Here is a 15,701-nt window from a genome sequence, read left to right on the forward strand (position 1 = left end):
ACAGAGATATATCATTTTTATAATATATATATATATATATATATATATATATATATATATATATATATATATATATATATATAAATTCAATTAAATGATGATAAAAAAAATCCCACCCAGAAAACCCCAGTCTGCTTTTAGATCTCTGTGAGATCTACTGTAGGTATGTGTAACAACATGAAAGCCTTTATTCCTTCCTTTGTTCTGTTCTTTAATGAAGAAGGGCCCAATAGCAGTGAACACACCAGTATCTGATAAGCAGCTATTATTTGCACCGTTATTCTTTTATTTAAACAGCACTGTCTATCACTCAATCTAACCTTTACTTTAGCAGATAAGTCCGCTGAGATGACATTTTACAATTATTTCCATCGAAAAGGCTCGCTTTGTCAGACAAAGGAAAAATAAGCACAAAGCATATCTATTTTTTTCAAATGAAATAAAAGACAATCATATGTATACATTCAACATTTGCTAATAACCCTTTTATTTCAAAGTATATTTCAATATAAAACATTCCAAGCATAGTTTCAATCTAGCTTTAGCGAAATGGTTCTCCATAATTGATTGATTATCGCTTTACTTGAGTGGTGCTTGAGCTTTTATTTAAATATTTATTTCAGCTGCTCTTCTGCATCAGTGTAACCCACTTGTACACAATGCATGTGCTTGAATGACATTATTCAGACAATGCATCGCTTGTTAAAGTTATGAATTTTAAACAAGCCAGTCAAAAGTAAACAAATAAACGCCAACAACGTGACACTATGAATGTAAGGTGAAACCCCTTGAGATAACGGGGCTGTGCGTGAACTGTCTTCTCTTTGCTTTAGAGAAAGCGATGTTGCCTCGGTCTGAGCACATTTAAATCGCATTGTGAGCGTCTGTGACAGATAAATGTAGAGCAAAGCGCCGCTGATGGGGGAGCAGGCAGGTGTGTGAGGGGGAGGTCCAGGTGCACATGGTTTTATTCGGAGAAGTTGGGGTTTTACTGGGAGTGTAAGAAAAAAAACACAACACCCCCTCCTGCAAATTCGTATTTTCTTTTCTTTGTTCTACTCGAAGCATGGGAAAAAAAAAGCTAAGAACAGCAAGCTGAGCAGTTTCCCTCTTTTCATAGCTTGTTTGCAGATCTCACAGTGACTGTTGGAAAGCAGCGGAATCGCTCTGTGGTTCTCGGGCGGCGGAATAGCAGAGCTGCTCCAAACGCACAGGATGCAGAGAGAGCCGAGGGGGGGGGGGAGTGAAAGAGAAACAGACAGGCACGGGTGGTTTATGAGGGGAGGGCCGGCTCTAAGAAGAGTACTGTGACATAGCAGTGTTGATGAGAGAGGGGAAGAGGGAGAGAGAGAGAGAGAGGGAGAGAGAGAGAGAGGGGGGAGATACCAGAGAGAGAGATCTCTGTGCAAACAGGCTGTCAGAAAGAAAGTGTACGGGCATTTAGCCTTGCAGAGTGAGCAACAACAAAAAGAGAGAAAGGAAAAAAACACACCAGGAATTCTGGAGAGGAATAATCAAGGGGAAACACACACAAAAAAAAGAAAACAAGAAACGCCTCCATTAATTCATGCTGGAGGGGATATATTACCACCACTGACACAAGCAGATCAGTTTCCTCTGTTCCAGCTGCCTGTGCTACTACTACTACTTGTTGTTTTTATGATCCTCATCAATGAGGTCTCCTCTCTAAGGAAGACACCTCCTGCTTCCCGGCGCCCTGTTTGTCGTGGTGAGGAGGGGTGGCCAGCGCTCACTGTGATGTTTGTTCAGCTGGATCGGGGGATGTAGCGGACGACAGACAGGCAGACAGCAGCTCCTCATCACCGGCATCGCGGAGGTAAGGACCCTGCATGCAGCGCTGAGCCGTTGATCAGACCTGAGGAGCCCATGCCTGCGCCCTCAGCATCCCCCCGCACGGCCGCCGGCAGCCCGGCTGTGTGCGCTGACAGCGACTTTGGGTGCATTGCTGTGTTTTAATTGGTTTTAATCTTTTGCCTTTCTTTCTCTTTTTTACTTATTGTGGTTTATCAGAGGAAACTCAATTTGAGTCATGGAAGAAAAGAAAAGAAAAGAGAATGAAAGCATTGTGTTTCTCAAACACACCCAGCAAGAGCCCCAGACACTTCACCTCTCCCTAATGACACATATAGTTCAATTCAATTAACTTTAACAAACAAATGCATACATTATTTGCTTTTTCTTCCGCCTTGCAAAGTTCATTGAAATACATTGTATGTCTGTAGTCTGCCTGGCAGTGAATGAGACACAGTAGTGGCATTAAATTAAAGTCAATCTGCCATGATTTGAATTGTTTTAAATCATGATGATCCGTCTCTCTGATGGCTCCTGTGTCTGTCACACAAATACTCAATCTGAATCTATATCTATTTGTTAATTTATGCAAAAAATAATTATAGAGATTGACGTTTCTTTACATTTCTTTACCCAGAGTTATATTTTCTAATTCTGTCTTTGTCGTTTTCTTAATATTATTTTCACAGGTTCTAGATTAGAGGTTGTTGTTTTTTTCTCTTAATTCCTGTGAACTTCAAAAGTTAGCTTCAAGTGTTGTCTTGTATTTATGCACAACTCATTAGCTGTATTTGGATGATACTCACTAAGTAATTGTATGCATGGTGAGCAATAGAGAAACATTTTACATTTATATGATTCATTTTTAATTGAAAACCACCACAAACCCAATGATTTTCAATAAGCTGGGCGCCACATGGTGCAGCTCTCGCAGAGTATCTTCATACCTCCGAAAGGACGGTGTGAATGTCACAGGAGCTGACTCAAACACACACACAAGAACAGTAAGTTATAATAGTTTAACACCCTTCATGGCATGACTGGCCGTTTTACCCCTGGAGAAGTTACAGGCATCACAGACTGAGTCAGGAATTGACAATCAGTCCAAAACAAATCCCCCCACAAAATTAAGACTCAATGAGGATGAGACTAACTCTTCTATTTAGACAGAAGTATAGACAGTATATATAGCACATCCACTCAATTGCAATGTACATTGAGCTCTGCAAGCACTGTGGACGTTGTTTGCATTTTGGGAACTTTTTCGGTCCATGTCCCCGGAGCACACTGAATAATCCTCACCCTGTGAGAGCGGTGGTTATGTCAAGAGTACAGGTGAGGATGCTGATGTTGCACAACAGTTTCTTGGGAGGAAATTGTGGATATTGGCTTCTCAGTCTTATTGGAATAGGTTTGAATCACAGTTTCGTTAATCAAGTCTATATTGGGTGCAGGACTGGCTTGCACAACCAGAGCAGAAAAATGGGGAAATGAACAAAACTGTTGTGGGCCGTAAGGTTTAATTATGGTAAGCTTTGGAAGGGAAGTAGTGGGATGATGTTTCCAACTACTTCCCCTCGTAGTGGGAACCTTGACATTTTGGAAATCTGATCAGCAATGAGAGAAGTAAAGCTTAAATCCTATTTGCTGTTTCTTTACACATGAAAATGTGATCATCGGCTGGTTTGTCCAGTAAAATGATGTCATAAATAATGTATTATTTAAACAGACAGTAAAAATATAATTAAACCCAACATAGGTGTATAGCAGAATAATACTTCAGGTTACATAACGTATACAAAAAATACATTATTGCAGAACATTATGTGCATTATAATTAGGCACCTTGAGCTTCACTTAAAGAGTACCTTTGTAATGTATCATTGTATGGGGTGTTAATGCTATTATTATAAACCCCAAAAATGTATTTTTGTGTATACTGGGTTGACAGGCACAGTTTATAACAATTCTCATTACCAAATGCACTGTGAAGCCTGAAAGTAAGAGCACAGAGCACATTACATCTATTACTGTGACTCACCCTTCCGCCTGAAATAATTGTCACGCCAGGCATGTTATAATCAAGAACATTATTTTATTAGTAATTGTATAGTATAATATAGCGAGATTTCGAAAATTAATTTTTGCTCTGTTCTGTTCCGTTACAGTTTCTAATTCGATTTAGAATACGGGTTCATTTTATTCTGGCTTTGAACTTTGTGAAATGACAGGACAACCAGAAAAACGAACAAAAGTACAATTACAGTCCACAGAAGAAACCTATCCCTGCCCTCGAAGATAAGGAGGTTTATAAAGTGTTAGTTAGTTACATACAATATTGAACTAGCCCTGCAGAAAGCTATTGTTTCCCAACCAATATTAACTTCCTTCATCTGTAACTATACCTTTATTAAGTGTATTAGATTGTAGTTATTTATTCATTATTTCTATGTATACATACATATAGTTCAGCAGCATTTTCTATTGTCATCTTATGTCCTCAAGAATAATACTTTGATACAATAATAGTAACAGTTGCAGAAGCTTATTTTGTCCCTCCCCACCCTCAACTCAATTGTAGCAAGATAACAGCAACATCGCCAATTTGAGTGCTTTGTGTGAATCAACAAGTGAACACTTTCTGACCTAATGAAAGTGATTTTATATAAATCAGTACACGCAATCCAGAAAACATCAACACGACTAACTCCAGGCAACCCGAATTGGGGTGTGTCGGTAAGTACATTACACAGCTGAGATTGTTAGAGTTGGTCCGGATGTCTTCTTCGAGGAGACCCTTTTTATTAAGATGGAGACGTAGTGGCTTTAGCAGAGCTGATTTTAATGCCCTTGCCAGTAACAGGTGATTTTGGTGAATTCAGAAATATCAGCGGTAGTTTCCACAGTGTTAAGGGTTGGGTCCCTCATCAGACAGCATTAGTTTGACTCACTGAGGACAAGAAATGCATTTGTGCGGTGTGTGGAGAGACCTGGAACGTGGTTTTGCATGTGTAGAAGAAGGTTTTTGCCACGGCATAGATAAGACAATTGCCAAAATATGTTTCAATCCCCATCATTTTATTTCTTTACTTTTAGCATGTCTGGATCTTTGGTCATATGACACATTTCCTGCAATACATTTTTACTGGTCTGCATCTTTACACTTTATAAGGTCCTTTGCCAGATCTGAAAAACCCTAGAAATGTTTGTCTGGGTAGTATTCACTTTATTTTTGCCTGCGTTTGTATTGACTGTGCCATATCATCTCCACTTTGCATGTGTAGATGTTCTTCGGAGAGTGTCGTTTTTGACAGTATGTTACACAATTAATTCCTCGTAATGCTGCTTTGCTGTTCTCTTTTTGATTGCCCACAGGTCATGGAGTTGCATGTAAGAAAGTTTTCTTAATCTGATTAAACTCTTATTCTAGAACACCGGGCCAGGAAACTTTACAATATCCAGCTCCAATTATAGAGATTTTAGTTTACGTTGCGCGTTTGTAACCCAAGAAGAAGTGGAAAATTAATGTGACTCGACATTGGTTGTTGATGTTAATAAGTTGGTTTTGCTTCATTGCTGTGCTGCGATTTTAAACACAAATTGTTTCCATGACATTGAACATCTATAAATACCTGCAGTTCAGTATTTTTCTAACACGTGCCCCAGGAGACTAGAAACCCCACTGCCGGTCAAAGCAGAACGCCTTCACCCTCTCATATAGTACACATATTGTATGTTTTAAAGTATTTCATGAATGCAGTAATAAACAAATTTATAAATCTGCAATTTAAAGTTGTAGCTTAATGATCCCCCTCCCCCCCCCCATTACATCAAGATTACATCAAGTCACACTTTCACCTGCAGGCTGACCCCGTAAAAGGGAAAGCAGTCGTCATTCACTCAAAGCTTCATTCAAAGTGCTCTGCCCATTACCATTGTGGTTGCACTTTTTCTTCTTATCAAATCTGTGCCCGTGTATTCTGGGTAAGCAACCTCTAATTCTGTCAGGGTTAGAGCATAGACCTGTCTGTTATTTTTAACAACAACAGGGCTTTTTCATTAAACACCTTCACCAGGGTTTCATAACCCCCAACAAGAGAAATGATATCTCCTTATTTTAGCTGAAAGGAGTTTAAACCTCCTCCCCTCTCTGCTATGTACAAATCGCATGACAGGACAGTGAAAGCACCAGGAAGATAGTGGTTTATGTGTGTCTCTTAGGGTGTTAGGGTGTGTGTCTCTAAACTGTGCTGATGAGTGCGTTATTGAATCTGGAGGAGGCTGCGCGCTCATTTCCTTCTGACCGAGTCGTATCAATAACACTTTATTCTGATGACACATCATGTAGCCAGCATAATAGAAATACGTATAACTGTCTATTGCTCTCATTATATTTCTGACGAGGTATTATCAATAATATAACAGAGGCTGTAAATGTAGGGATACTTATGTGTAATATCATAAAGGATTCTTCATACTTGAAGGGTCAAGTACAAGTGCCTCATGTAGATTCGCTATGTCAGAGTTCTAGGAGTGAGTGGACAGGGATTTTCACTGGTTTCATCCTGGCACACTGGCAGTGAGTCAGTCTGGTGGGAGTGATTGTGTTAAGAGGTGGTTAATGTTTGTCTAGTGAGCTGTATTGGTGACATGGCCTCGAGCTCATGTTGGTGATGTTCGTGTGCCTCGTCACCCTCTGGAAAACTGACAAGATGTCTGTTTTTGTTTCTCATGTCGTTGGAGAGTCATTATAGTGTTTTTCAGACCGATTACGTGCAAGTGAGTAGTGAGGTGAGTCAGTAGTGTGACCATGGGTTTGTGATGAGTGTTATCGATGGTGCATCTGTCGAAAAGGGCACGGGAAGGATGGCAAGAGCCTTATCCAGCGGTGTGCGCTTTGGGCCTAGCGATACATCACTCTTACTGAATCTCAAGATGGATTCAGAACCACACTGCCTGGGCTAAACTGTCTAATTGAGAAAAACGATCCGAGGAAGTAAAGGCACACATTTATCCTTAATCTCTACAAATCACCCTGCCAGGACAACCTTGGGACTTGCCAGCAGTTAAAAAGAGTATTGTTTTAATTGCCAAAGAGGAGTGCCTTCTCTTGGATGCTGGAATAGGCCGGTCCCTTACTCGAATCCGCTCGACAGAAACGTAACAGAAATGCTGAAAAAGCGAACCGTTTATTAGAATCTTCTCCACAGAGTTATTTGACAAATTGACACTATTATATGAAATCTGATTAATAAGTAAGAAAGCAAAGGTATCAGAGAAATCTGAAAAAACATGGCACTACTGATCTAAAGCTGCACGGCTTCTTTGTGATTCGGTACTATCACAAAACCTCCCGAGGTTAATAGAAGCCTTGTTTGCCACTTGGTACAAAAGAAATACGCGCACAGATACAATCCGCTCTGTACTATGTATCAATGTGGGGGAAGTCAGATCATTTGTCTGAAGATCTCAGGAAACGGGATGATCGTCTCAATTTCAAATGTAGTGTCCATTGCAAAGAGGTTTGAGAATCATCGTGTTTTATGGTTGGAAAGAAAAAAATGCTTTTTAGATGCTGTGTTTTATTTATGGTAGTAATCTCTGTGACTTTCTTTATGTTCTTTGGGATTGTTTTGCATTGTTAACACGGTTTTACTGTGGTTCTGCCATCATTTTGCTGTGGGTGAACATGCCTTCTTCAAATTTATAGTAAATGTGAAAATATGCTTAACAGCTGTACTATAGATATACCAAGACTGACAGTCATACATTTTTTGGACATTTTCATTATCTTGTGTTGAAAATACTGGGCCGTACAGCCTTGACTACCACCGCTGCTGCTCGTATTTCCAGGGGAGTCATTAGAGTAACGCTTTGTGGAATAGGATTTATAAATAACAATAAAACTCAGATATGATTTTTCAAACACACGAAATAAGGTGCCTAAACATCAGTTAGTGAATCTGCCGCTGAGCCTGGCTTGTGTTATATATCCCATTACGCAGCAGTGTGGTCTTCCCCTGGCTATGATGGGTCCTGGGTTACTTCAACAGCTTTCTCTCCTCCCACCCCCCACCCCTCTCTCTCTCGCACTCAGCACCTTCCAACCGAATGATGTCACTCGCACAACAATGCTTCTGAAAAGGCCACCGCTGTTTACATTTTAAGCCTAAATTGGAAGTGTTGCCTTTTGTTCTCTCGTGATCACAGCATTACAAGAATATTCAAACATTTGTGTCTTGTTTTCTTTGTCTGTTTGTTTGGTTTTGCCTCGTCTGTTTCTTGCAAATAAACGCCACCAATTTCATAATCTGTATATAATCCTTAGAGAGTATCGACAGAAATTATAAAAGCCGCGGCGCTTCCAGGGACACTGTTCTGGGGGTTTTGAAAAGATGCCTGTTCGGGTAATTGGGTACTGCAGTGTAACTAAACCAGACACACGGCAGTCTCCCCCTTGAGACAATAAAAAATCGGTAATGTAGTAGTGGAGTTGCCGTGCTGTCAGGACTCCTATCTTAATGATATCTTGTTAAGTCAAGGCTCAGTCTGTTCCGTGGCCCCTGTGAAGGTCCCTTGATGTCTGACCTGCCCAACCCTTGAGCAGGTTAACCAAAAACTGACAGTCTTAATTTTCCTCCTCTTAGTCTGCCTTTCTTCAGACTTCAGCCCTTCTGCACATTTTGGCTTTGCCTAGACGAAGCCTGACAAGTGTTTTGGACTTTAAAGCCTGCCCAGTTTCACCCCCGCAGTTTGCTAATCGGTCGACGGAGAAACTCTCAGGGCAGATCTGAACTACCACTGGTTCTGAAGTCTGCGTACATGAACGCTATTTCTGGGTTAGGGTCAGGGTGTGCGTTGAAGTTAGGGTTGTGGTAGTTTTGGATTAGATACCTGGGCTTGAAGTGCCACAGGGCCATAAACTCCATCTGAGCTCCTCACAACTTTAAATAACCTAATGACTTACATGGTCAATAAATGGCTACTGTTTCCTAACCATGCAGCATTTTAAATCATTTATGCAATCACAGTTCGATTGGTGTTTGGGGTTTGTGGGATTTAGATAATCCAGGGGAGGCTTTTAAAGACATTTAGATTGTAATACGACCAAAAATCAGTCTGCTACACTGTTCTGTAAAATACTTCAGCACCCTAAATGTGAATTGCAGGTGGTAAGTCTTTAATCTGAGTCCTGAAATCCAGTCCCATGTCTCCAGGTGTCATGACATTTGACACTCCAGCTGTGAGGTTAATGCTTCGTAACTGCAATTGGAGATCAATGAAGGCGGCCAGTCTCTGTAACGGGACTCTCCACTGGTCTACTTAGCTGGATCAGACACAAGCCTAGACCAGACACCTTGTCACGCATGTGGCAATACAAGGTGCCATGATTTGGGGGTCTGAAGCCCAAATCAAATGCATTTCCAATTGGTTTATGGAACGTGTTCTTGCTTGGCATAAGACTGACCTCCTTCCCCCGGGGCTGACGAAGTGATGAGCCACAGACGGAGGTGAGATGGGGGCTCATTAATAACCCAGCTGTGATTAGTGCGGTTGGTGGAGAAGGAACAGGAGTCTCATCGATCACGATCCTGAGGTGTTGCCCGTTATACCATCTGCGTGTGTCTCAGCAGTCTCGCTTGCTGCTCATTTTAAACCGCAGAAGCGTGTAGAAAGTGCCTGTCTGTGAATCTGCCAAGTCAGCACCTTGTAAAAGCTTTAACTGCAGTCAGAAACACACATTTCAGTCTAACATACACCTACTTTTGATCCGTAACGAGCTGCTGCTTCACCGATGCCAAAATCGTTTGCCATAATATTGGGATAATCTGAAACGTGGCTCCAGATCTGAACGTGGTCTTGTCACGCATGTCCCTCTGTTCTGACTGGTGCATGACGCTGTGGCGTGTGTCAGAGCCAGCTGCAAAGGCGTGAGCACGACTCTGCTCGTCTCAGCGCAGACTGACCGCCGGGCACGCAGGAACCTGGATGAAACAGGAGATATCAGTTTAATTGCCTCCTGTCGCTTTGAGCTTCCTTATTACGCCGAAGATGTGTTGTGTTCCTTTCGCAGTCTCGTAGTTTGGCTGCGGGCCTATGACGTAAATGTCTGAAGCTATGTCTTAAAGATGTGGAACGGAAAATAAGGGCTGGTGATATTTTCCCCTGCAGTGTGTCAATTGCATCTTGAGGCATATTTAATGTCCACCACGTACACGCACACTGTTGACGAGGAACCGTTTTAGGAACTTGTATTAGTGTGACATAATGAAATCAGGAAATACAGTAGCTGAACAAGTCCCTGGCTCATTGTTAATTCAATCAGGGGGCTCCCTGTAGTGCCAGAGACGCACACAACACGGACCAGTACTTACTCCTGGAAACTGAAGACATTTGCAGCACCGGGCTAATGAATTCCGTCATGCTTTCATTTGATGCTGAGGAAAACACACAGACTAATTTGCTATGAAAAATTGCAGGGGGATTCCAGAATCGGGTCATTCAAGGTTATTGAATGGAAGTGTTATGTAGAGCGGAGGTGGGAGTGTCTCAGAGGGAATGAGAAGATGGGAATGAAGTATTAAGGGCTACAGCAACAGAAGAGAAAGGAATGACTGCTGAGAGCGCACAGAGAACTGGGTTTTTATTCTTAGTGAGGAAGTGAGGGATGAAAGTGCAGTGTTTCAGTATTGGATGGAGGGATGGGGAGAGCTGAAAATAGAAACTTAGTACCTTTTTCTTCAGTGAAAGGAAAGAAGGGAATGGATTGAGGGAGACTGGTGCTAATTGCTAGAGAGAAAAGCAGCTGAGAATGGATGTGCGTGTTTTGGCTTCAGTAGTATTTGATTCTGTTCAGAAATGGCAGTGTAAACGCTCAGCGGATCACATTCTTCGGTTGCAGAAGACCTCTGGGGCTGGTGACGGTTGATCCTGATCAAATGAAAGTGTAGATGCGACTGCACTGATTCAGATCAAATGTTCCGATGCATTTGATCCGTTCAGAAATGACAGTGATCCTATCCAGTCCATGTCTATGTCTATATATATGTGTGTATGTGTGTGTGCAGGGAGCGAATACAATGTTTATGACTAGAGAGACAGTAAGAGGGTGTTATAGTTGGGTTTGCCAACTGCGCACATAATAACATGACATTTAAGATGGGACAAGCTTTTCAAGATGCCTCTAGGATATTGTTGCTTAATTACAGCGAGTTACTATTAATGTACAGCAGTCTGATGTGAAAAACAATAGCACCCTCGATGTTGAAGTAAGTGCCTATATTAGGGATTTCCTTGTGGCTTTTTTGCGAATTTATACATCACCCTAACTGGCGCAGACTTTTTCCTAATCATAAATTGAAGTAATCTGCCGGTTGCAGATTGTGATTGGTAGACAGAATCCAGTCAGCTTCTCTTGGCGAGGAGCGAACCGATCAATCATGCCGTCGTGCTTGGCTCTCACGTGAATGTATGCCAGGCTTTAGAAGCTTGGCCCGTCTCTGCATGTCGGGTTATAATGGCTTTAGTGGACGTCCTATCTGCGCTGGGAAGAGAGCAGAGGTGCAAGGAGTGAGGAGCTGCATGCTCCCGGGGTGGATCTGAGACTGACAATGAACACTCCCCCCCATGCCCAGACACTGACTTTAAAAGGGAAGCTGCTGTCAGTGACACTGTGCTCTTGATAGCATCATGGTGGGGGCATTGAGTCAGAGATTTTTTTTTGTTTGCTTTGTGTTTTTTGTTCTTCTTAAAAATAGGAGCTGGGGGGAGGGGGCTGAGAGACTTAGGTGACAGATCGATCACTGCGTTTTTTTGTTTGCATTGTGTCAGCTGGGCCTCAGCACGCTGGTACAGCTTTTATATTGTTCCTCTGTGGTAAAACTCACTGCCTGCACCCCCACCCCCCTACACACACAAAGCACATTCTCACAGAGTACCAGCTGATCAGCACACTTTGAGGCTGATTGCTATCAAGCAAAACAGTCAATTACACATGAAAGGCCTTGTGTTTCAATTAGGTCAGCACATGTCACTTGCAAACTGGCAATGAATGTGCCTTACAAGTGTGTGTGTGTGTTTGTGCTTGGTCATAATGTGTGTGCGTTCAGGCAGTGGTGAGGTGCGTGTGGTCTGAGTGTGTCCGTGTGTATATGTGTGGGCAGCGTCGAGAAAGAGGGGAGGGCTTAAGTCTTCAGAAATCACTGTAACTGTTTATCTGGAGAGGAACAAGGCAGTGCTATAAATCAGCCCTCACTAAATGACGGCCTAATCAATAGGTGTCTCTCTCTCTCTCTCTCTCTCTCTCTCTCTCTCTCTCTCTCTCTCTCTCTCTCCCGCCAGCCTGTGCTCTATTAGGGCTTCCATTAATAAGCTGGGGGGGGGGGGGTGGAAAGGCCGGTGACAGCCGGGGCACCGACTCTTCTCTCCGCCGCCGGCTCCAGACGCCACCCGCCTCGGAGGCCGCCGAGGCACCGGGCTCACCGGCTCATGTTTCTGTCGCTCAGTAAGGCAGCTGGAGAGGCTTTGGCAGGCGTGTCAGAGTGCACACAAGTCAACAAGGGTTTGAGAGCTGCTCCACGGTTTACTGGATCTGGGAAGACCAGAGTCGATTAGCATTTCTTGTTTGTGCTCTGTGTGTTTTACTTATTTTTTGGCAGGGATGCGCTGTGTTATTTTCTCATCAGACGTGATCAAAGCCTCTCTGGTGGTGGAGTCAGAATGTTTCAGTTGTGGACCAGTAATGACAGATCATGTTCTGGCACCGACCCCAAGGGAGGGACAGTGAAATGATCTAAAATAGCTTTTTCCTGAGTGGTTCAGATTTGTTATGGCCTAGATAGCAACTGCCCAATGGGAATGAAAGATAGGCCCTATTTTATTTAGTTTTTATTTTAGGCTGCTCAAACTAGAAGCTCATACGTGGCCCGTGAACACAGGCATGGCATCTTCTCCATGTCTCGACACTCGGCGACATCATATCATGGTATCAGCCCCATTTGTAGATATAATTACAAGAAGCAAGTTTGGTGCAATTATAAATTCCTGCAGCAGGACGCCTCCAGGGAGCCTCTTTACCACGCTGTCCCGGAGGGGAAGGGCAGCTGTTAATTATAGTGCAGTTAATGCACGGCTGGCAGAGCTGCCATCAGTGCCTCCTCGCAGCACCAGCGGAGAGATGGGCGCAGGGAGGGTAGAAACCCGCACGGTGCCAGAGCCTCCCCCCCCTCCGTCTCTAAAACACACTGACTGAACAGAGAGTATGTCGCATCCAGATGGATTTTCTTTTTGCATTTAGGTATTTATTTACTTTGGCCGCTGCTGTTGGACCAGGGCCTTACAGTACAGGACTGTGTCTTTAAAGCGGGAGTTTATGTGAATCTTCCTGTATTTACATTTCTTGTTTGTTGCCTAAGCTAAACGAAGTGCTATGTTTGGCTTGCTTGTTTATTTGTTTTTTGTGTTATGTTTTAATTCTTTCCACAAACACAGAGTGTAACGCAGGGGGGAGTGTGTGAAAGGGCAGAGCGTCTGTCTGTCTATCTGTCTGATCTCCATGGTCGCTGGAGGGTCCTGTGTTGCTTCAAAGCAAAGTCTGAAGCTGTATCTAACTAACAAGTTGTAGCTCTTTTATTCTTAAAAAACTCTGGGTGATACGTAACACTACTTTGCAAAAGTAAAGCAAAAGCCCTGAAAGACAAACAGGATATCGAGCTGACTTCTTTGTGGTTCACAGAAGTATATTATGTCATGCACTCTGTGGTATCGGACAACGGATGCTCTAATTATTGCAATAAATCTCTGGCTCATTCACAGTTAGAGAGGGCAAGAGGCTAACTAGAGTCACACGTCTCCTGCAGCCACATTTCGTACGACTCTCGTGCAGGTTTTGCTTCGCTAAATACTGTATTGGGATTCTGTTTTTTAAATTAAAATAGCCCAAATCCCTACATATACACGATCGGGGCCTGTAGTTTAATACAGCAATGAATGCAGAAAATGAACGAGGATGACCACATACACACATGCACATATGTACGGACACAGAACAGCTATTCATGTTATAGTAACAATAACAGACGATAACAAAATTGCCTGACCCTGTTTATATAACATTTTTGGTGATATTTATATTCATCCCGATCTTGCCGTTTCATCCAGTTCTTTGAGGGCAACAGTATGTGTTTGAAAGCTTTAGTTACTTTGTTACAAAATCTTGAAGTGTCTGATATAACCACAAACGCGGTCTCCTATGGTTTGTTCGTATTCCTGTATTTTGTTCAAAGATAAATGTAACCCTGCCGAAGACTGGGGTCGAGCCAGAGTGTGGATTGCTTGCTGGCTGGTTGCTGTGCTTACTGTTCAAGCTTTGCTGTTATCTCAAACTTCAGCACAGTGATATTGACAGGAAAGCGATTGCAGGTATGAACTTGCAGGTGTGATGATTCAAATACTAATGATCTGTATGCATTGATCATTACACAAAGGGAGACGATTTCCGACAAGAATCTGAGAAGACCATTGCTGGGAAGATATTAACATGCTGTTTGTTGGATGTGTTATATGTTTATTTTGGCAGTGTTTCTTCTTTCTTAACAGTTAGTCTTTAGTCAGTTGTAATACGCTCAGTGTACAAACCATGCCAATTCTTGTTTAAAAACTAAAATGTTTCGGTTTGTTTTAGTATATATTTATACAAAGCTTATTATGTGCCATTTAAAAATCCTAGCTGTTTTTAAAATATATTTTTAAAAACTCAGATACAACAACCTCTGGACTCACAATGACCCATAATGAATCAGCTATTGCCTGCATATGCCTCATAATATATTAGCCAAAATATAGTGTACTGAACAAGGCAAGGTGCAATCTTAAACTGTCACTCTTGCATAAACAACAAATAAATAAATCTGAACCGTGGAAGTAAATGCTAACTCCACATGCAACATTTCATAAAAGCAAACACACGGTGTGATTTGAAAATCGGTGTGGAAAATACCGGCACTCTGAGAAAGAGGTTACATTTGCTAATAATGTGGATTGATGATTGGATTCCCTTTTACGGAGGAAAAGTAAACAATGACTAACACAGTTTTGCTAATTATGCGTGTGCATGCCAAGGAACTCGCTGAGATGAGGATCGCAGCTCCGGAGAGAACGGCTGGGATAGGGGAACGAATAACATGCTGCAATTTTGCACCACACTCCATTGCAGAGCTGAAAAAAATTGCTCTGTTTTAACACCAGCTGTGGGTTATATACAAAGGCCAGGGTGTGAGTCAGTCTACAAACATTGTTATTTGCATTTATATTCTGATTGCCAGACTGCCTCCTATAGCACACTTTCTCCTGCATGATGAAGTGTCAGTCCGTACTACGGGTGTCTACACGGGGCGACTGGCCCACATGGGAATCGACCGGCCCACCGAACTAAAAAATGGACCGGCCCTTCTGGCATTTGCCAGAATTGCCCAATGGCCAGTCCCCCTATGGACAGTGGGGTGTGTCCAGTGACTGGCGTTCCCGCGTCTCGTTGCTCTTCCCGCTTCAGCCTCGTCACCAGTCTCTGATATCACGGAAGCAGTGTTTTTCAAGTGCACAATTATCATATTTAAAAGGCACAGAAATACTTCAGGGCCCGATTGCTGCCGAGCATCACAAACCTGCCAGCGCTCTCCACACCTTTAACTTTTGGCTTCCCAAGACTCCCCCTACTACACCCCCTCCCCCTCCCCATACACCCCTTCCTCCCACACACTCTCTTCATCTGATCTCGTGAATAAAACATAAAGCAATCTCAGAGTCTTTAAACATGTCCTTGTCTCGATGGCTTCCCCTGACTTTCTGTAACAGCTATCGGGAAAACCTCTGCCATTGTCTTTCATTATGTT

The 15,701-nt window shown here is 42.6% G+C and overlaps 1 protein-coding gene across 3 annotated transcripts in view; it reads left to right on the forward strand.

Moving 5' to 3' along the window:
* Positions 1 to 1,334: 1,334 nt before the first annotated feature.
* The window catches only part of dgkg (diacylglycerol kinase, gamma), a 61,343-nt gene continuing 46,976 nt past the window's right edge, over positions 1,335 to 15,701 (forward strand). For all 3 annotated transcript variants that reach the window (XM_066687683.1, XM_066687685.1, XM_066687684.1), the window contains exon 1: positions 1,335 to 1,837. The gene's annotated coding sequence lies outside the window, so the exon portion shown is untranslated. The remainder of the gene's footprint in view (positions 1,838 to 15,701) is intronic.

Source organism: Amia ocellicauda, chromosome 16 (genome assembly GCF_036373705.1).
Source record: "Amia ocellicauda isolate fAmiCal2 chromosome 16, fAmiCal2.hap1, whole genome shotgun sequence".
Lineage (NCBI taxonomy): Eukaryota > Metazoa > Chordata > Actinopteri > Amiiformes > Amiidae > Amia > Amia ocellicauda.